At 37.4% G+C, this 22598-nt stretch overlaps 1 protein-coding gene across 4 annotated transcripts in view; it reads right to left on the minus strand.

The window, feature by feature from the left end:
* Positions 1-22598, minus strand: part of PTPN4 (protein tyrosine phosphatase non-receptor type 4) — a 225799-nt gene that overhangs the window by 202309 nt on the left and 892 nt on the right. The window lies entirely within an intron of this gene.

Here is a 22598-nt window from a genome sequence, read left to right on the forward strand (position 1 = left end):
TTACTGCAAAAATGAATGAATACAAATGAGTGAAAACTGAACTCAAATGAATGAATGCAAATCAGTGCAAAGCAGCAAAAACAGGGCACCCACTCAGCCAATCATTAAGCTCTCAAAATACAAATATTTCAATGTTACTATGCTGCACTCATCTGGAATTTAGCAAAAAAAAAAAAAAAGTGTTTTCAGCCAGGCATGGTGACTCACACCTGTATACCAAGGCAAGAGGATCACTTGAGCCCAGGAGTTGAAGACCAACCTGGGGAACATAGGGAGATCCTGTCTCTACAGATTTTTTTTTTTTTTTTTAATTAGCTGGGAGTAGTGGTACATGCCTGTGGTCTCAGCTACTCAGTAGGCTGAGGTGAGAGGACAGCTTGAGCCTGGGGGGTTGAGGCTGTAGTGAGCCATCATCATACCACTGATCTCCAGCCTGGGTGACAGAGTGAGGTCGTCTCAAAAAAAAAAAGGGGTGGGGGGGTTTCATAGCCTAACACAGGGGTCTTTCTTTTCTATTACAAATGTCACAACAACTGTATTATCTAGTAAGCCACTGATTCACTCTAAATCTATTACTGTCTATCTATACCTTGGAGCAGTCACTTCATTTTTCTGAACCTCAACTTCCTCATCTGTAAAATGATAGAACTTTCTGTGATCTATAATCTATACTGTCCTACACAGGAACCATGCCACATAGGATGACCAAGCATTTGAAATGTGACTCATATAACTTAAGAATTTTTTTTTTTCTTTTCGTTTTTTAGACAGAGTCTCGCTCTGTCGCCCAGGCTAGAGCGCAGTGGCGTGACCTCGGCTCGTTGCAACCTCCGCCTCCCAGGTTCAAGCGATTCTCCTGCCTCAGCCTCCTGAGTAGCTGGGATTACAGGTGCCCACCTCCACACCCAGCTAATTTTTTTGTACTTTTAGTAGAGATGGGGTTTCACCATGTTGGCCAGGCTGGTTTTGAACTCCTGACCTCAAGTGATCTGCCTGCTTCAGCCTCCCAAAGTGCTAGGATTACAGGCGTGAGCCACTGTGCCCAGCCAAGAATTTTTTATATTTAATTTAAATGGCTACACTGGGCTAGTGGTTATCCTACTGGACAGTGTGGGACTACAGGAACACTAAATATCCTTCTAATTCTAAAATTCAATCATTTCCAATTTCCAACATTTAAAAAAAATTCCTTTCTCCCTAAAATTGAGTTAAAAATAAATGAAACTAATAATATATAACACAATCACGCAGAAAAAAATGATTCCAGTAATTGTTAAATATAATAGGATCAAAATTGACAAACGTTTTCAGTAAGGAGCCAGGCAGAAAATATTTTAGGCTTTACAGGCCATAAGATCTCTGGTATAACTACTTAATTCTACCTCTGTAGCATGAAAGCAGCCATAAACAATATGTAAACGAATGAGCATGGCTGTATTCTAAATTCAGATACTGAAGTCTGAATTTCATGTAATTTTCAAGGGTCATGAAATATTTTTTATTTTTTAAAAGAACTTAAAAACTTAAAAAGCATTCTTAGTTCACAGGCCATACTGAAAAGGTGGTGGTCAGATTTGACCCACAGGCCACAGTTTGCTAACCACAGCAGAATACACTGAAGATAAATCAAAAGAAACATAAAAAATTCCAAACTTTATAAAGTTTGTTGTTGACAGGGGTCTTGATGCAACATTCTGAAACTATTTTGTGTGTATTACAGGATTGAACAAATGAATAAATATTGATATTGCTGAGAACCAGGATTCTGGCTACAGGAGACAAGAGGTCAGATATGGCATCAGAGATGGTTGCAGTACTGGATGAGAATTAGAGGTACTGGTTAATCTCATTTTTAAAAAATTATCCACTAGAACCCAGAAGTCAAAAATACTCCAATAACACTGAATATACTTAATCCACTATATACTATTCCCCACTAAAAGAAATTAGGACTCTGGAGAAAAAAGGCTGATTTCAGAGCTGCGGCAAGGAAAACACAAGGTGAGGCTAAATGTCTTGTACTGGTAAGTAAGGAAGTAAGCCCTCAAAATCTAAATGAGGACTAGTCAAAGAACAAGAGAGGCAGTTTAAAGAAAGTCCTACCAGGAAATATGAAACAACTTATGTTCCAAAATAAATAATAGATTATAATACTCTGAATAAAAATCCGTAAGTCCAAAGTGATGCTAATGTTTTTAAGTGAGGGAGAGGAATAACTCTTTTTTAAAAATAATATCGAATGATAAATACAGAAAGAATAAGAGAAATAGAAAAATGCCATTTTACAGTTACTATAACTGATTCACGAAAGACTTAAATGCTAAAATCACTGGGTGAGAGTTGTTGGGTAACAAGATACATAATCCAAAAGTATCACCCCATAGATTACTTATTAATTACAAAGGGGAAACGATATCTTTACAATGGAGAAATCTGTCATATCCCACCTTAACCAAATAATCAAATTTAACATCACCAAAACTGATATCATAGACACCCTGATATTATATACTGAGAACACCTTATATAGTATTCTTGCCAAAAATGTTTAACTTGAATCTAGTGATGAAATAAATAAAATTAAAACAATGAGTCAAATCCAAATTGAGGAACATTCTAAAAAACAATTTGCCTGGATTCTTCGAAAATGTGAGGAGTAGATGTAAAAGGATGGGGGAGCGTTGTAGATTTAAAAAGATAAAACAACCTACTGCAATGTGTAGCTCTTGATCCAATCATGGATTTGGCGGGGGGTGGGGGGTGCGGGGCGGGTAGGGTAGAAAGTATAAGGGACTTGCTTGAACAATTGGAGAAATTTGGAATATAGATTGCATTTTAGATAATAGTATTGTGTCAATGCTAAATTTCCTGAGTGTGATCATGTTTCACAGAAGAACGTGTTTGTTACCAAAAGATGCATGATTACATGCTGAAACATTTAGGTAAAGTGTTATGATCATGTTATCTGCAATCCTCAAATAGTTCAGAAATTTTCAAAGTACATACAAAGAGAGAGCAAGAAGCAAAGTATCAATTAATGAATCTATGCAAGAGTATACAGATGTTCAATATACCATTCTTACTACTTTTCCATAGGCATGACATTATTCAAAATAAAAAGTTGTGAGGAAAGAGTTAAAAAACAACTATTTCAGCCAGGTGTGGTGGCTCATGCCTGTAATCCCAGCACTTTAAGAGGCCAAGGAGGGCAGAGTTCTTGAGTCCAGGAGTTTAAAACCAGCCTAGGCAACATGGCGAAGTCCCGTCTCTACAAAAAATACAAAAAATTAGCTAGGAGTGGTGGTGAGTGTCTGTGGTCCCAACTACTCAGAAGGCTGAGGTGGGAGGATCACTTGAGCCTGGGAAATCGAGGCTGCAGCAAGCCAAGATCACACCACTGCACTCCTCCTGGGAGACAAAGAGAGACCGTGTCTCAAAAATAAAAAATAAAAAAATTATTTCAAATTCTGCTTTTATACTTAACAAATGCATACACAATAAAACCACAGTTATCAAAAATCATCAAGCAATTACCCACCTAAAAAGTATCCTTGATAGCTGACTTTTTTTTTTTTTTTTTTTTGAGACGGAGTCTCGCTCTGTTGCCCAGGCTGGAATGCAGTGGCGCCATCTCGGCTCACTGCAAGCTCCGCCTCCCGGGTTCACACCATTCTCCTGCCTCAGCCTCCTGAGTAGCTGGGACTACAGGTGCGTGCAACTATGCCTGGCTAATTTTTTATATTTTATAATTTTATATTTTATATTTTTATAGAGATGTGGTTTCCCCGTGTTAGCCAGGACAGTCTCAATCTCCTGACCTCGTGATCTGCCCGCCTCGGGCTCCCAAAGTGCTGGGATTACAGGCGTGAGCCATCGCACCCAGCCGACAATTCTTTACACTTATTTGAAATGGAATATTCCCAACTGGACCATCTGCTTTGCTACAAACTTAGTTTATTACACAGTGTTTTGTATGTCACTATAAATTCAAATGCTGGTAGTATAAGATAATGGACTAACTTAGCTTATTGTTGTAACACTGTATACAAAGAAGGTTCCCTCAAGCCGTGTGAACTGAACTTGGCAACAGAATGGGCCAGATTCCCTTAGGATAGTGCTACCAAAACTATGAACTATAAAACTGATACCCTGTACAAAGGAAAAAAAATTCAAATGTAGCAACAGGTTTTGCTCTAAAATTTATCTCTCTATACTTACACATACCAAACACATTTATATAGAAGTCATTATGCAACAACTTAAATAAGAAGCTTCTTATTTAAGAAATGGTGTACGACAACAAAAAAGTATTCCTGGTAATCGTGTGCAAAATCAATCATCTGAAACATGAATGCATAACACTGGACCTACACAGGGATTCACTGATGTATAGACAGCATTTTCAAAATGTCCTTTGTATGTCCTCTATTCAATTGTTACCAACCTGATAAGAATAAAAAATTACAATGTCAAAATAGATTTGATATTAATTAACTATATATTAAATAAAGGAATCTAATTTGTGCCATTTCTTGCAGCAAATTGATTTACCTAAGGCTTTTCCTTTTTTATTTAACTTATTTTAATCTTTTACAACTCACTATATCCTATTTATACATTTCAGCATTTAAAGTACTGTGTGTGCAAGAAAGAAACACACTCCCAGACCCACTAAGGCCCTACAGAGTTCTCTAAACCTATGCCTTCAGTATACCTGTTTATTCATGTAAGTATGTGAATAGCTCCTAGTTGCTAGACACAGTGCTAGATGCTAGAGATACACATACGCACACATCTAGATCTCTGCCCTCAAGAAGCTCACAGTCTAGTTGGGGACGGAAACTAAATAATTCAGTGAAATTATTTACTAAAAAAGACGTAAATAAATTAATTTAGTGAGTCAAAGAACTACTCTTTCTCCTATCTACAGTTCATTACCTAAGTACTAGAAACATTAGAAGCAGCCAGCTAGTTCTTTCCCTCTCTCCCTCTCCATTTTCTAAATGTCTGTCCTTTGGTCTCCTCCCTATGAGATTCCAACAATAAAGCCAATCTTTCATAAGTGCTACCAGTCAATGAGAATATTTTTATTCTTGTCTAAAAAGAGGCAGTCTTATAGTGTATGTGGTATTATATTTAAAGTTTTATTGTTCTCTCTTCTCCAGCAAAAATTATTTTATTAGTTAGGGGTTTAGTGCATTTAAAAAAGAATGCTCGTCTCTATAGAGTTTTTATCCTTCCTTCAGAAAGCAACTGTTTCCAGCGGTCACAGTAGCTTACATCTATAATCCCAGCACTTTGGGAGGCTGAGACCAGAGGATCCTTTGAGCCCAGGAGTCCAAGATCAGCCTGGGCAATATGCCAAGACCTCATCTCTTAGGGAAAAAAAAAAATTAGCTGGGCATGGTGGAACACACCTATGGTCCCAGCTACTAGGGAGGCTGAGGTAGGAGGATCGCTTGAGGCTGGGAGGTTGAGGCCACAGTGAGCTGTGAGCATGCCACTGCATTCTAGCTAAGGAGATAGAGCAAGACCCTATCTCTAAAATAAATATATATAAAATACTCTAGTTACACCAGAATTAGCATAATATTTATAACTAAAGGCTCGAAGCAAGGGTCCATGTGTTAGGCAATTAGATAAATATTCCTCTTTACTTTTCCCTAACCCCTCCCATGTTCAACATATCTATTAAGTACCTCATATTGTGCCAGACAGGAAGAAGCAACATGAATATATCAACGAACAAAATAAGATAAAGGTCCTTGCCCTCATGGAGCTTCCATTATAATGAGGGAAGAAAAAAATATATATAGTATAATGTGAGGTGGTAAGCAAAGGAGAACAGCCATGTAGGAGTAGGAAAGCAATTTTAAATAGGGTGCTCAGGAAAGCCATGGCTGAGAAATTTGCTTTTGAGCAGATACTTAAAAAGTAAAAGAGTGAGCCATGTGCATACTCCATCTGCCTGGAACACTTGGGAGAAAGGTGGGTGTTCAAGGCAGAAGGAAGAACAAACATGAAGACCTGAAGTAGGAACAAGTCTGCCAGTGCCAGGAACAAAAAGGAGGCCAGTGTGCCTTGAGAAAAATGAAAAAGAAGAGTGGTCAAAGATAAGGTCAGAGAGACAGCCAGGTCCACAGACCATGTAGGGCTTTTTTGGCCACAGTAAAAACTTTAGCTTTTACTCTAAGAAAGAATGGAAGCCATTAAAGGATTTTGAGCGAAGGAGCAAGATTATCTCCTTTACCACATAAATACAGTTGACCTTTGAACAATGCAGGGTTTAGGGGCACTGACCCCTGCACTGCCTAAAATCTCCATGTAACTCTTGACTTCCCCAAAACTTCACTACTAACATCCTACCGTTGACCGGAAATCTTACCAATAACAAAGTCAATTAACACATATTTTGTATGTTACATGCATTATATATACTGAATTCTTACCATAAAGCTAAAGAAAATGTTAAGAATCCTAACGAAGAGAAAATATATTTACTATTCATTAAGTGCAAGTGGATCATCACAAAGGTCTTCATCCTCATGGTCTTCACATTAAGTAGGCTGAGGAGGAGGAAGAGGAAAGATTGGTTTTGCTGTTTCGGGGTGGCAGAGATAGAAGAGGTGGAGGAAGTGGAAGGGGAAGCAGGAGAGGCAGGCACACTCCACGTAACTTTACAGAAACACATAGTAATTTCTGTTGGACTTTTTAAAACTTTCACTTAAAATGTTTATATTATGGGCCGGGTGCAGCAGCTTACGCCTGTAATCCCAGCACTTTGGGAGGCCAAGGAGGGCAGATCACGAGGTCAGGAGACTGAGACCATCCTGGCTAACTTGGTGAAACCCATCTCTAATAAAAATACAAAAAATTAGCCAGGCGTGGTGGCAGGCGCCTGTAGTCCCAGCTACTCCAGAGGCTGACGCAGGAGAATGGCGTGAACCCGGGAAGTGGAGCTTGCAGTGAGCCAAAATCGTGCCACTGCACTCCAGCCTGGGCAATGGAGCAAGACTCCATCTCAAAAAAATTAATAAATAAATAAATCTTTATATTATGGTACCAATCCTTCTTCTACCATTTGCTTTAGTTTCAGTGCCCATATCTTAGAACGGTCCATGTTGTAAAAGAAGTTAAAGGCAGTCTTGAATAACTGGAACCCTTCTGCCAGACTGTCTATGGTTAATTTATTTTCTGGCATTGTTTCTTCTACATCTTCTTGCTTATCATCTGGTACTGGTTTGGAAGCATTCATCTCCATCAAGTTATTTTCCGTTTATTCCTCTGGTGTGGTGTCTAATTAGCTCTTGAATTTCTTCAAGATGTATACCTTGAAACCCTTCATCCTCAACCTTTAAAAAGTATATAGATAGAGATATATACAATCTCTTTTATGAGTTCCCTGATTGACTCTGTTGTAAATCCTGTGAAGTCATGCACAACATCTGGACAAAGTCTTCCGTAGCAGGTATTTACAGTTTCAGGCCTGATGGCTTTCACAGCTTTTTCTATAACAACCTCATCTTCAAGTGTAATCTTCCAGACTTCCATGATGTTCTATCAGGGTTCTCTTCCATAATGCTGACAATCTTTTCCATAGAGTATCATGTGTAATGAGCCCTAAAGGTCCTTAGGACTAATCGCTCTGGAGTCTGAATTAGAAATGTTGTGTTTGGGAAAGCGAGCAGACCACTTCGACATAGGGTTAAACTCACAGGGTTCTGGGTGGCCAGGGGCATTGTCCAACATCAAAAGAACTTTAAAAGGCAGTCCCTTACTGGCAAAGTAGTTCCTGACTTCAGAGACAAAGCACAAATGAAACCAATCCAGAAAAAGAGTTATTGTCCAGGCCTTCTTGTTATACGACCAATAGACTGGCAGCTGGTATTTACCTTATCCCATCAAGGCTCAGGGGTTAGCAGCTTTATAGATAAGGGCAGTCCTGATCATAAACCCGACTACATTTGCACAAAACAGTGGAGTTAGCCTATCTTTTCCTGCCTTAAATCTTGATGCTCACTTCTCTCTTACTAATAAATGTCCTTTGTGGCATTTTTTTTTTTTTTTGCAGAATAGGGCACCTTCATCTGCATTAAAAACCTGTTAGGCAGATATCTTTTCTCCTCAATGATTTTCTTTTTTCTCTTTATTTTTTTTTTTTAGCAGTCTCGCTCTGTTGCTCAGGCTGGAGTGCAGTGGCGCGATGTCAGCTCACTGCAACCACCACCTCCCAGGTTCATGTGACTCCTGCCTCAGCCTCTTGAGTAGCTGGGATTAAAGGCACGTGCCACCATGCCTAATTTTTGTATTTTTAGTAGACGGGGTTTCACCTTGTTGGTCTCGAATTCCTGACCTCGTGATCTGCCCGCCTCAGCCTCCCAATGTACTGGGATTATAGGCATAAGCCACCATGCCTGGCCCTCATTGACTTTCTTAAGGGTGCCTAGGAACTCTTCTGTTGCCTCTTGGTTGGCAGAAGCTGCTGTTATCCTGACATTTTTTAAGCCAAACTCTTTCTAAAACTATCAAACCATCCTTGGATTGCGTTAAATTCTCCAGCTTTAGATCCTTCACCTTTCTTTTGCTTTAAGTCATCGTATAATGACTTTGCTTTTACTCAAATCATATTAGAGTCTATAAGTGTGCCTTTCTAATAGCAATCCTGCACCCATATAAAACCTACATTTTCAATGTGAGATAAAAAGGTATTTCACAAAAAGTGCAAGATTTTTGCACCTGCTGGTGTAGCTGTAGCAACAGCTTCACAGATTTCTTTTAAAAACAAAACAAAACAAAACAAAAACCAAAAAATAACAATGGTCTTTATCCCGGATTCATTTCTCTTGAAATGGCAAGCAACCAAAGCTGCAGACCTCAATCTATGGTACCTATCAAGCCATTCAACTTTTTCTTGTAATGTTGTGACATTTCTCTCCTTGGGAGCACTTCCAGCATCACTAGTTGCATTTCATATGGGTTCCATGGTGTTATTCAAGGTTTATGATTTGCACTAAACATGATGAAACAGCTGAAAAATACTCAAGAACCACAAAAGATCACTTTTTATTGTGATAGGCAATTAACTGGAGAGACAAACTACTCATGTGGAGATGATTAGGATCACATGGCATTTTAAATGGATACTTCCAACACTTGAACTCAATAGAAATAGAAGTGTTATTAAATTATTACAGTAATACATTATGTAAGACAGTTAATTTTATGCAGTTGATTTAATACTGCATTTTTATGTTTATTCACATTTCTCTCAACTGCAAATGATGCCATGTATGGTCTGTGTGAGTTTTGTTAAATTTTAACACTTTATAATAGATTTGTGTATATTTTATGATAAAGCAGACTAGTATCTATATATATTTTATGTATTCATGACATCTAATCTTTCCTTTTTAGTTTTTTTTTTTTTTTTTTTTTTTTGAGACAGAGTCTTGCTTTGTCACCCAGGCTGGAGTGCAGTGGTGCGATCTCGGCTCACTGCAATCTCCGCCTCCTGGTTGAAGTAATTCTGCCTCAGCCTCCTGAGTAGCTGGGATTATAGGCGTGCGCCACCACGCCCAGCAAATTTTTGTATTTTTAGTAGACGCAGGGCTTCACCATGTTGGTCAGGCTGGTCTTGAACTCCTGACCTCATGATCCACCTGCCTTGGCCTCCCAAAGAGCTGGGATTACAGGCGTGAGCCACCACGCCCAGCCAGTTTTTTTCTTAATTGAAAAAAAGTCTTGATATTTTTAGGCTATATAGTTCATCTGTGTTTTTTTCAAATTGTCCCAAACCTCCAAAAATTTTTCCGATGTACTTATTGAAAAAAAATCCACGTATAAGTGGACCCACACAGTTCAAATCCATGTTGTTCAAACATCAGTTGTATATGCGTTTTCAACTTGTAGCATTTTCCACTAATATGCTAGATACAAAAACTTAGAATGAACAGAAAACCAATTAGTATCTATGATATTATAAATTAGTAAGAAAAACTATTCACCCTAGCAGATAAATGAACAAAAAATTTGAAGAATATAAGCAAGAAATGAAATTAATAAACATGAAAAAATGTTCAACTACATTATCACTAAAAAGAAATACAAAAGAAAACAAAGTACCACTTCTTTCCATTGCTAGGAAGTTGGTGGTTCAGATCTACAATCCCATATCTGAGATCTCTAGCTTCAAAACACTTTCAGAAGTGTTTTGAATTTCAGAGTATCTGGGACACAGAGAGGTGATATGGCACAGATACCTTATATTAAGTAACGTTCTTGGCTCTAGGGCAGCACACTGTATTCAACCATATTGCTATTTAAAATTTCTTTAAAGGCCAGGCACGGTGGCTCACGCCTGTAATCCCAGTTCTTTGGGAAGCCGAGGCAGGTGGATCACTTGAGGTCAGGAGTTCAAGACCAGCCTGGCCAACACAGTGAATCCCCCTCTCTACCAAAAATATAACAAATTAGCTGGGTGTGGTGGCGTGAGCCTGTAATCCCAGCTACTTGGAAGGCTGAGGCAGGAGAATCGCCGGAACCCGGAAGGCAAAGGTTGCAGTGAGCCAAAATCGCTGGAACCCGGAAGGCAAAGGTTGCAGTGAGCCAAAATCATGGCACTGCACTCCAGCCTGGGCAACAGAGCAAGAGTCCGTTTCAAAATACAAAAATAAAATAAAATTTCTTTAGAGAACCTGAAGAATGTACACTAAGTGGAATAAATGAGACTAAGTAGACTCATCTCAGTATAGGTCAAGTTTGGTTGCCAAATTAGTTAACAAAACTTTTGGGTTTTTTAGGGATACAGGAATTTCAGAATTGCATGTAACAAACTGTTGGTTATGAAATTCTCTTTGTAAACAATTATGATAACACAGATCAAAAGCCATAAAAATAGCCAGATACAAAGTGAGTCACAGTATCACAATCACCTAAGAGAACTTTTTCAAATCACGATCACTCCCAATGAAGACATTCCATTTTCCCTAGTAGCTTCTTGTAGTAAGCCACTATAACTGACTGCAATTTGTGCTAGGCTGGAAACAGTAAGATAAATTAGAAAGATTTCCCTTATTTCAATGCATATAAAACAATCTGAAAGTCCTTGGCATTTGTAATGATATTTTGCTTTCATTAACAAGTATCTAAAAAAGAAACAGACAGAAATAATATTATCTTAAAAACTGATATTTCCCAAATAACTTTAATCCCCTTGGAAAACTCCCTCATTTTATTTTATAGAGAGATGGAGAGATAACAAAAGAATTCTGATCAGATATGAATGTCAGATCACTCTGGCTACAGTGTAAAGGAGATTATGAAGGGCAAAACTATAGCAAACTGCACTTAAAAAGACTACTACAAGAGTCCAGACAAGGCATAATGGACTTATAACAACTAACATCAAGAAAATTTTAAATCATCCCAAATAATTTCAGAAGTTTTGCCAAGTTTCACACTGACAAACTAAAACTCAAGGGCTGATAGTGCTACAATAGGGAAAATTAGGGGAGAAGAAGGAAACTCGCTAATGATGATGAGAGGCAATACAGACAGGCAGTTAGAAAATAGTATCCAGAGCTTATAGTACCAGACAATAAGCAGTGATCCAGGCAAGCAGGTCCTTAGCATCACAGAGGTCAGATAAGCAGGTGGTATCCCAGCAATCACAGAAAAACACAGTAAGGAAACACGGCAGCAGGCAACGCTAACAGCAGATAGCAGAGAGCTCCAGCTACAAGATTGGAGTGCAGGAATTTAAAAATAGGACATTGTTAACACAGAAAACCAGGACAGAGGAGAACAGATACAGATCTGCACTCAAATGAACCTACTTTTATTTATTTATTTATTTTCAGACAATAAGGATTTATATGTCTCACAATTCCCTGGCCAGGAATTGGGTAAAAGCTAGATTAGGCAGCTCTTCTGCTGCACTGGATGTCATCTGGCATCATTTGGGATCATTCACTCATCTACATTCAGTTGATAGCTGGGCTGGGATGAAAAGTCCAAGAAGGCATCACTTTTCATGTGTCCTCACTGAAGTACTCATCCACATGGCCTTCTGGTCTCTCCTGTGAGAGTTTGGGCTTCCTCACAGCATGGCAGTCTCAAGGTAGTCAGACTTGTTACATGGTAACTGGTTTCTACTGAGTAAAAGCAGAAGCTGACAAGATTTTTAAAAGCCTGTAGTCCCGAACACTCAGGAGGCTGAGGCAGGAGAATCGCTTGAACCCAGGAGCCGGCAGTTGCAGTGAGCAGAGATCGCGCTACTGCACTCCAGCCTGAGTGACAGAGCGAGACTCCGTCTCAAAAGAAAAAAAAAAAAAAAAAAGGTAGGCCCTTTAGACGCAGAAAAGTCAGGCAGGTCATTAATGTAAAATGCTTCAGGGAGCACTAGTTCATACAGAAAGAGTGAAAGGAAATGGGTTACACAAGTAAAAGGGTCTAAAACTTAAAGTTTAAATAATTAGAATTAGTTAGCTTAATAGTATATCTATACAATAGAACATACTACTATATTTTTTAAAAAGAAGAAGAAAAAAGGGACAGCTCTTTATATACTGAAGTCAAATGATCGCCAAGGTATATTTTAAATTTAAAAATTATGGTACAAAGCACTAATATAGTAAATACCTTCTACGTAAAAAAGGTGGGGGAAAACAGTCATCTTTACATGTGTTTCTATTTGCATAAATACCATAGAATATACAAAAAATAAAAGTAGTTACCTATGCAGAACAGGAAAGAGAAGGAGTGGTATCAAGACTTCTCATTATATGCCTTTTTATATTATTTTGAAACTTGAACCATGTAGCCATATTGCCAATTCAAATACGAAAATACAATTTAAATACAATTTTAAAATGACAAGTCTGAGAATTACGGTAATATACACTGCTGTATTAATTAAACATTGACTTATCTGTACTTATTTTGCTGCAGACTAACATAGTTATCTATGACTTATCTGTACCATTTCTAGCTATATACCAGATTTCAAGTTCCTCTGAAGAAAGAACATAATCTTGATGATAAAGAGCGTGTCTTATTCAATTCTGTATCCCCACAGCCAAGCACAGTGCCTAGTACCTAGCTGGTGCTCAAAGAATACATTAAATTAGCCCTGGACTGGATTTCCCTCTAAAGTCACCTCCAATTTTGGACGTAATTTTTAAATGTATTGCTAGTGACTCATCTATATACAAGAATATACTTAGAATTCGTGTTTGTATAAAAATGAGCAAAGAGAAGCTCTTAACACAACTGTATAACAAAAACACAAGATACAAATTTAACTAAAAACAAAATAAACAATCACCCTTGGATTACTCCAAAGACCTACCAAAAGATGGCATTTAAAATGGGAGCAGGCAGCTATCCCAGATACATACTAAAGTTCACTCAGGGCATTTTTTTGATAGTAGGTGTTGCTATATAGTTTTGCTTACCCAACTTTAAAATAACCACTACAGTTTCCTTCTCTTAATCCCAACAAATGTTAAGGTGTATGTAACCCTTGAAATGCAAAGGTATTTTTCTTGATGCTGTCCCCTATTCTTCCATGACCTGAGGTCTCTTACCTCTATGGCAAACTTCTCAAAGAGCTGTCTCATCTATATTCATTGTACACTTGGTTTCCTCAATTTAGTTTATTACACCCTTCTACTATAACTCTTCTGCTAAAGCAACAAACCTCAAACTAGTACACCTCAGAAGAACCTTAGCATTTCAGCAGATTTTTCCAGGCTACCACTTCCTGGCTCCCCACTCCCCCTTTTAAGAATCTATAAGGTCTGAGATGAGACCTGGGGAGTTCATATTTTTCATTAGTATCTCCATAATTCTGATACAGGCAGCCTGCCTGAACACACTGAAAAACCAACTAGCTGAGATTATCAATAACTTTCCAACAGTCAAATTCAAAGTCTCTTGGTCTTCTCTTTTCTCTCAGCAGCATGACAGCTTCACGAAATTCCTTATTTCATCACCATCTAACACACAACCACACTCCTCTCTCACAACCTTTCTTTCAGTCTTCTTCACCAGCTTCTTGATTTCCGAGAGCCCTTAATCTTTCAGTGATGGTAGTTAGGAGCTCCGTCAGTGTGCCTCTCTTCCTAACTTTATATATACTTCATAAGCAGTGACAGTCACACCCATTGCTTCAGCTACCATCTATACAACCTTAAATCCTGCCACTTTGGATTCCACAGATAGTCAGAGGCTATGCAGCACAGGAGAGAAAAGATGTTTCAGTATCAGACGAATCTGAATGCAAAATATTTACTCAGCTATTTACACAGTAACATGCCTAAAGACACACACCTTTTTGAATTTCAGCTCTGTTCTCCTTTTAAAACTGGGAATAGCACCTTTCTAACAAATTTCTGTCCTGATTAAATGAGGGGAGAAAAAAGATTAAATGAGAAGTTCCTCTTTACTACATGGACCTGACAGCATGCCCTGAGGACCCCATGCCACAGGCCTCAGAGGTGGCAAGCAAGGAGAAAGGAGACAACTAATATGGGGTCAGAAGACTGCCACATACAAGGGGATTGAGCAAATAAGTAAATACACTGAGGAGATAATAGGAACCAATTTCTCACTGCTGGAGAAGAGATTTACAAATACAGAAAGGGAAAAGGCTAGACGAACCCTGAGATGTTAGATTGGAATTGGTTGTATCAGTGTGAACTTTCAAAATACCTGTACATAGGCATAGAAACAGATTCAGATGTGTGTATACATATATGTATTTCCTAGCTCTATCCCCCTAAAAGTGATGACGTGCCAGCAGAAATGAACACACTGAACACTCGGATCTCAGTTCCAAATACCATCTCTACTTAAAAAAATAAAATCAGGATTCCTTGGAAAAATGATTTCAGAGCTGGGATAGGAGAGTATTAAGATCATCTGGAACATTTTGTTAGGCCAGAAAGTAAGGAAGTACACCAAGGAGGGGGACAGGTCAAGGAGATAGAGGAGCCAACTTAAAGGCCAAATTTGGGACAATTTGACCAACAAAATGAAATTTTAAAATGACAGTAACTAATAAAAACCACTAAACAGAAACAAATCCAGGAGTATATATTGATATAAATGAACGAATAAATAAATGTACGGAGAAGGAGAAAATCTTCTTTCAGTAGAATATGAACTAATAAATGTAGGTGACAACTTTCACAGTTGTGGCTGATTCAGGTAGCAATCATCAGACCTGAAGGCTGGTGGTTAGAGCCTTCAGCTCTATTGACACAATCCTAGATATCTTCTCACGTAAGAATTCTCAATTACAAAAGGAAAAAACGATAACTTCACAGTAGAGAAACCCAGCAGACTTGAATTTAACAGGTGTTCAAAGTTAAACATTGCTAGTAGCAGGACTATACAACACGTCTCGTAGTGATGTACTAAGAATATCACAACATTATTTCTATGGCATTCCTGCCAACAATGCACGCGGTCTGCACATGAGGAACCACTGGATGAACTTAAGTTGAGGAAAACGTGTTACAGAAAAAAAGGACTCTGCTTGTTAAAACTGTCAAGGTCATAAAGGACAGGGAAATATTGAGGAATCATTCCAAACTGATGGAAACTAAAAGATGTAACAATTAAATGCAATGTGTGAACCTGAATTGGATGCTAGACCAAAAAGAAAAGAGAGATACTACTGGGATAGTTGGAAAAATTTGAATGGCATCTAGTGACCTGAAGGTAGTGTTGTATCAATGTTGATTTCCTGATCTGGCGATTATGTAGGAGACTGTCCTGTTTTGCTAAATACACACTAAAATATTTAGGAGTGATAGGCATCATGTCTGCAACTTGCTCTCAAATAATTCAGAAAAAAAGTCAAATGAAATTAGAAATGGTGCATTCCCCTGAAATGGAGAAATAAGGATTAAAATGTAGGACCAGAAGTGAGAGATGATGAGGTTGTTTCACTGAAATTTGAGGATCCAATTAGATACAGTAGAAAAAGGGAAAGGGTTGAACACAATTCCAAGGTTACCCCTTGGGGCATCTGGAAAAGGCCTTACTGAGCCAAGCACGAGATGTTCCAGGCTCATCTTGTGTTGTGTATACACACGGTACATAGCTAGTACAATGTTAAAAATTAGTTTAAGGCGATTCGGGAGCTCTTTGTTGTACTTTTCTTGAGATTTCTCATTAGGTTTGAAATTATTTCAAAATGTTAAATGAGAACTCATGACAATTTCGCTGTCTAGCAAAATACCTGGCTCACTGGAAGTGCTCAATAAAAATAATCTGGCCTTCCCTTGCTAAAGAAGGGAAGCTGCCAAAGAAGAAATCCTAGCATCATCTTCAACTCTTTCCCCCCATGCCCAATGGACTCTCAGGTCTAGTGAAACTACTCAGTTTTCAGTTCTAATCTCATATTCTTATCTATATTGCCCTATTTCTCGTTCCTATCATCCCTCCTCTGGACCACTGCAACAGCATCTGGTCTCTCTGCTCCATTTCTAACCTCATCCTTGCATTATCCTTGTATCTTTGCATCATTATCTAGAACTCAGGAGTTACCTTTCAAAACCTGCATCTAATCTTATCATCCCTTATTTAAATACCTCTAAATTGTTCCTGAATGTTAATGCTGGTTTCCCAAGAGGCAGACTGAATGCATGTTTAGGGCACCAGTAACGCAAGGGCACCAAAGAGATATTTCACACACACACGCATATGCACACACACCAGTGAAGTGGAGCAGGCAGTGGGTAAAGGGAGAGAAAAAGAGAGACAAAGAGGAGGGACTCTGACTTAAGAATTCTTAAGTTTACCTTAAGCTTACTTTAGGATTTGATATTTATTTCTGATTACATAGTGGATGCCAAGGGTGAGTGGGTACCATAAACTTTCCAATACTTACAGTCTCTAAAACAGTGGTTTTCCCAATCCTTTTCCCAACTTGGCAACAAAGAAAATAATAATTTCTTCGCACATTGGGATAAGCCACAAATGCTATTCAAAGCCAAAAGAAACCATCCTGGGGCGGGGTGGGGAGGAGGATCTGATATGCCCAGGTCCCATAAATAAGGGTACCTGCTCTCCGAAACACTGGTAAACCATTCATGGCACACCAGTTGGGAAGCTCTATTTTAAAGGTCTTAAAATGATCCCACTCATTGCCCAAACACAAGGACCCTCACAAGGCTTCATTTCCCACTGCAATCAGCGCGCGCACAAACACACACACACACAGATTCACACACAGGAACAGACAACCACACCCACCCAGAGACAGACATCCAACAAGACAACTTACGTTTCTCCAAACACACCACATATCCTTTCATACTTTGACTTTTTGTACATGCTGTTCTCTCTACCCAGATCAATTCCAAATGATCCTTCAAGACCATATTCAAATGCCACTTCTTTTCCCCAGATCTTATTACACTGTCACTGTGAATTGTAATTGTTTGTTGACATGTGTTACCACCCTAGAATTTGAGCTCAAGGACAAGAATCATGTCTTATTTACCTTTATACCATTGCTCCCACTACAATGGGCATTTCAAATGTTTGCTTAACTAACATATAAAGGAATGTTCATTACATCATCACCAAATAAATTTTCAAATTACATTAATTAAAACAATGAAATACAATTATAAAATTAGCATTTTTTCTTCCCAAAACAAGAACACCCCCTGTAGGTACTTCTGTAAGAGAGAGATCTGGCATAGAAATATTCATGACACTTGACCATTACCCCAGTCCTAGGGTTTTAAACTGAGGAAATAAACAAAACACCGGTTAACAAAATGTAAATGTCTAAATCAGTTATGGTATATCACCTGAATGTTTAACTAATCACTTAAATTATATTCATTGACCTTGGTGGCTTTGGGTAGCTAAAATAAATAAATAATATTCATGAAGATGGGAATAGAAAAATGAAAAAAAAAACACCAACTATCACTTATTGATCATCTCTTCTATCTAAAGCACAGCGCTAGATGCCTTACATATATTATCTTAATCCTCACAACAATTCAAGGCCAACTGACTCAGACATTAGATAATTTGCCCAAGGTTTTTGAGGCTAGATTCCACACCAGATTTGACTCCAAAGTCTGTGATCTTTTCCCTACATTGCACAGCCTCCACTGTACAATGTGGTCCCATTATATTCCTCTCAAAATTCTCTCTACCACACAACTTTATTTTTTAAATATGAACAATTACCTGGAAAAAAACAAAAATAGCTATTATGGTGGTGACCAAGGGTAAATGTTGTTATAGTATTCATCTTTTTTAAAAATTAGCAACTTTTAAAAGCAGCATTGTTGAAAAATGAACTAAATTCATAAGGCAATACAAAAGACACAATTCCTACTTTAATTTTTTTAACCTAAGAAAATTAAGGAAACAGAGTAGGTAACATAAAAACTTAAGAAGAAGAATAAAAAGCTTAAGAAGGATATATTAAACTATATCTAAACAAGCATATATTAACCTTAGGGTACTTATTACCAGGACTCATTAACTGATCCTTGTGAGTGGATTAAGTAGCATTCTTCCAGAAACAGGTGAATTTTGAAAAACGTTTAAACAGGAGGCACATGAACTGCAGACAGAGATGTTTAAATTAAGGAAACGACGACAAAGGAAAAAACAAGACTATTTTCTTTTTAAGCAAGAATGAGAAACAAGGTTAATGAGATGAAGTTGGTAGAAAGTCTTCAAGGTCAAGTAGGTAAATTTGGAATTAATTTGATAAGCACCGGGAACTCCTATATATTTTTAAACGGGAAGGTGGCATGTTAAAATACGGCCTTTAAAGATTCAAACTTTGTTCCATCATAAAGTACTGCCTTGAGTTACACAATGTTTTTGCCAAACAGTTGGGGAGGTGGGGAATAATCCACTATCCTTTATGTGTGCTTTATACATACTCTTCTCAAAAAGAGAAACTGACTAAACAAAAATCTTTAGGTAATGGGTGAGCATATTGGGGAGGGGGATCCTTTCAGATATAATGCTTGTGAATATTAAATGCTACTGTACGTTTTAATAAGAATCACAGAACTTTAAGCAAGAAGGAACCTTGGAGATAATCTTTTAGTGGCAACCCCTTCATTTTCACACCAGATTAAATTGAAGCTCAGAACTAAATAACTTGCCTAATGCCATGCATAAACTAGTGGAAGATTAAATACTATAACTCAGATTTTCTAAGCAGTAAGACCTAAAGCTATGCTGTCCAATACTATAGCTACTAGCCACATCTGGCTATAAATTTAAATTGATTTAAATTAAATACAACTTTAAATTGAGTTTCTCAGACACACTCGTCATATTTTAAGTGCTCCATAGCCACACATGATTAATGGCTACCATAACTAACAGTGCAAAAAATATTTCTATGATATTTGTCAATTATACTTCAATAAAGTTGAAGGAAAAAAGAATATTTCCATCACTGCAGAAAGTTTAATTGGACAGAACCGATCTAAAGAATAAGTTTTAGAGAATTCCACTTACTAAAAGTATGGGCCTAGACAAGTTATTTCATTTCCCTTAGCTTCTATTTGGCAGGGAGGGGACAGGGGATTAATAATACCTACCTCATAAAGTGTACTTGGTGAGCAGGACAACATCAAAAGCCCCTTATACAGTATCTGACACTTAACAGACAATAAATACTAACACTCTTCCCCTCTGGGTCCTTTTTTCTTTCTACTACCCTATATAATCTCCTTGTTAAAAAATACAAACACAATAACCAACCCAAATTGATATTTTCCTCATGATAGTCTATATGATGTAATTTTCATTTTGTTCTTACTAATTTATTCAAATACTTGCATCTCTCTTCTAAAGTTTCTACTTAAGAATAATGAAATGAAGAATGAATGTGAGGGAAGATATAATGAAATGAAAGAGTCTAATAAATTTCCCCTCCTCTTTTTCCCCATTCATGCAAAAGATAAGAAATTATGCTGTTCCTAGACAATGGTACTTTCATATCAATAAAGAAGATTCTATGGTATTTCTACATTATATCCTATCTCATCATCTATACTACTAATTAAATATTAAATGAAGAGATAACAACACCTCCTTCCTACAGTACTTTCCTGGCAAACAATAAAAAGTATTTTCAGAATGCTAAGCCAAACTTCAAGGCTTCACAGCTTATTCTAGTAAACTGGCAAATTTAACAAATCTGGACTATAGTACCTAAAAAACTTCGTAACATGCAATAACCCAGGAAAACAACAAAATTCAACTCAGTTAATAAACTTCTACCAATAACTAAATTTTACATAGGAGCAACAATTCATATTTAGCCACAATAACCATTCCTAGCCACAACTAACCATTCCTAGTGAGTTGATCAATTTTGCATTCTAAGAATTTAGGCAAAACTTTAAAACATCTGCCCTGAAACATACACCAAACAAGATTTCCACATATTTTTGGAAAAGTTTTCTTGTTTAAAAGTGGCCATATTAACTCTCAAGCGGGGGGCAGAAGTACTCTCAATAACAAACCTCCTTGCAATTCTCTGCTAGTCTCTTACTTTGCTCCTTAAAGACAACTTACTAAAAACCATGATCACTGATCCCGCTTTTACAGTTTGTAAGTCATAAATAAATACTAAACAGATCACAATGGATACTGTACTGTACACCTCAATTATGTTTAACAGACAAAACTTTTAAAAATACAAATCACAGTTTAATAACAACCTAACGAAGTCATATAAGTTTGAAAAAAAAGCTGAAAAGTTTTTATTACCATCTCACATAAATTGTATTACTATCTCACTTTATTACACTTTTTTTAAAAGTTAGGCATCTATGCCCAAACTGATTAAATCGAGTATGAGAGATCTATACTTTTTTTAAAAGTCCTTCAACAATAATGAAGTGTACACTGGTCACAGAATAGTTCAAATGAAATTTCCTGAGGCTGCATTCTAAGTACATCCGACCCAGAAAGTATTTTTAGCAAGTATGTTCAATCAATGCTGGTTTTATGCCTAGCCTAAATTAGAAATTGGGTGTTATAAATTTAAAGTAACAATGTTACTAGGGACATTTTAAAAGATATTTAATTAGAACATAAGAAAAAAACACAAGTTTGACTCAATTCAATACCTACAGCTCTGAAGCTGTTAGAAAATGGGCAGTAAGAAAAAACACATCCTCATCTATTACTACTTTTGAGGAACCCGTGATTTTCTAACTTAACGTGGACCTACTCAATTAATATTTTTAAAAACTACAAAACAGTGATGCCTCCTTGGGTTTTAAAAACCTCTTGCCAAATTTTTAAAACAGACTGGCAAAATCACAAACATTCCCATGTACAAAATAGACTGTTTCTCTTATAAATCACTGAAGATCATGATATTATGGGACTCTGCGTGTTTCAATGCAAAATGTAACAAAGATATGTGTACCGTAAAAAATGCGAAGAGACATAAAAAATTGCTTTTATGGTAATTGGAGCATAAATTTATTCTGACAAAAAATGGTGATGTCCACAAAATGATCGCACTTACGAGCTAGTGAAGAGGTTCTGTAGAATACACAAACTTTTGCTTACGAGTTTTTTCTTTAAAAGCAAGCTGAATTTATATTAATCAAATTCAAGATTTAGATGATATACCTAGCTCTATTCCATTAAGCACACTTTATGCTCTGAACAATCCTTTATTTTAAGGCCATCTCCTTCCCCCTTAAAACTGAAAAAAAAATTTTTTTCCTCTGGCACGTCAAAGTTCAGAAAACCAAGATTTAAAAATGCCCTGGCTTTTACTGTTCCAGTCTTCTTTCTACTCTAATTGTCTTTTGCAAGTCGGACACATTGGTCTTTTGTTTTTATCTTTCTCCATAAATATGTTTTAAATGTGACCAATCAGCTGTACTGTTTCAACTGGGCCCAAGATCTGGACACAGAAACTTAATACTACTGAAACCTCTTATTCGAAAAGCAGCTGGCATATTGCAGATGTATAACAAGTTATCCTAGAACAAGCGTTGTGAAAAACCCTACAAATCGTCCTTGTACATACTGATGTCACTACATGATGCAAGCCCAGACATAAAATCTTCCATCCTAAGTTTTGCAGAAACATCCACACATCACCTGTGCAACTGTAAGCTGTTCCATTTTATGGAAACCCTGCGAAATGCATCACTATTTACCCACATCTCAACTTTTTTTTTTTTTTTTGGCTCAACTACACATTCCCAAATACAGGTATATACTGGTAGAATCATAACAGGCTTAAAACTTCAATGGTAGGAATAGTTGGCTCATGCAGCGTGCAAGAAGCGCTCATATGAGCCAATTAAAAAAAAAAAAAAAAAGGAATTCTACCAGCAATGGAAAACTCAAGATTCCAAAGCTTTACCTAGAGTTTAGGTACTGGGAACATTCCACCTCCGCACCTATTCCATCCCTTGTCCCTTCGCTGACCCATAACAGAGATTCCAACCATAACCCCCGCAAAAGCAGAGGTCCCAGGAAGAAAGGAAAGAAAGCTTTTTTTTTTTTTTTGTCTTTTTTTCCTTCCTTTTAAATCATCCTCGCACCTCCGGCTTGCC

The sequence above is a fragment of the Symphalangus syndactylus genome, chromosome 22 (genome assembly GCF_028878055.3).
Source record: "Symphalangus syndactylus isolate Jambi chromosome 22, NHGRI_mSymSyn1-v2.1_pri, whole genome shotgun sequence".
Classification (NCBI taxonomy): domain Eukaryota; kingdom Metazoa; phylum Chordata; class Mammalia; order Primates; family Hylobatidae; genus Symphalangus; species Symphalangus syndactylus.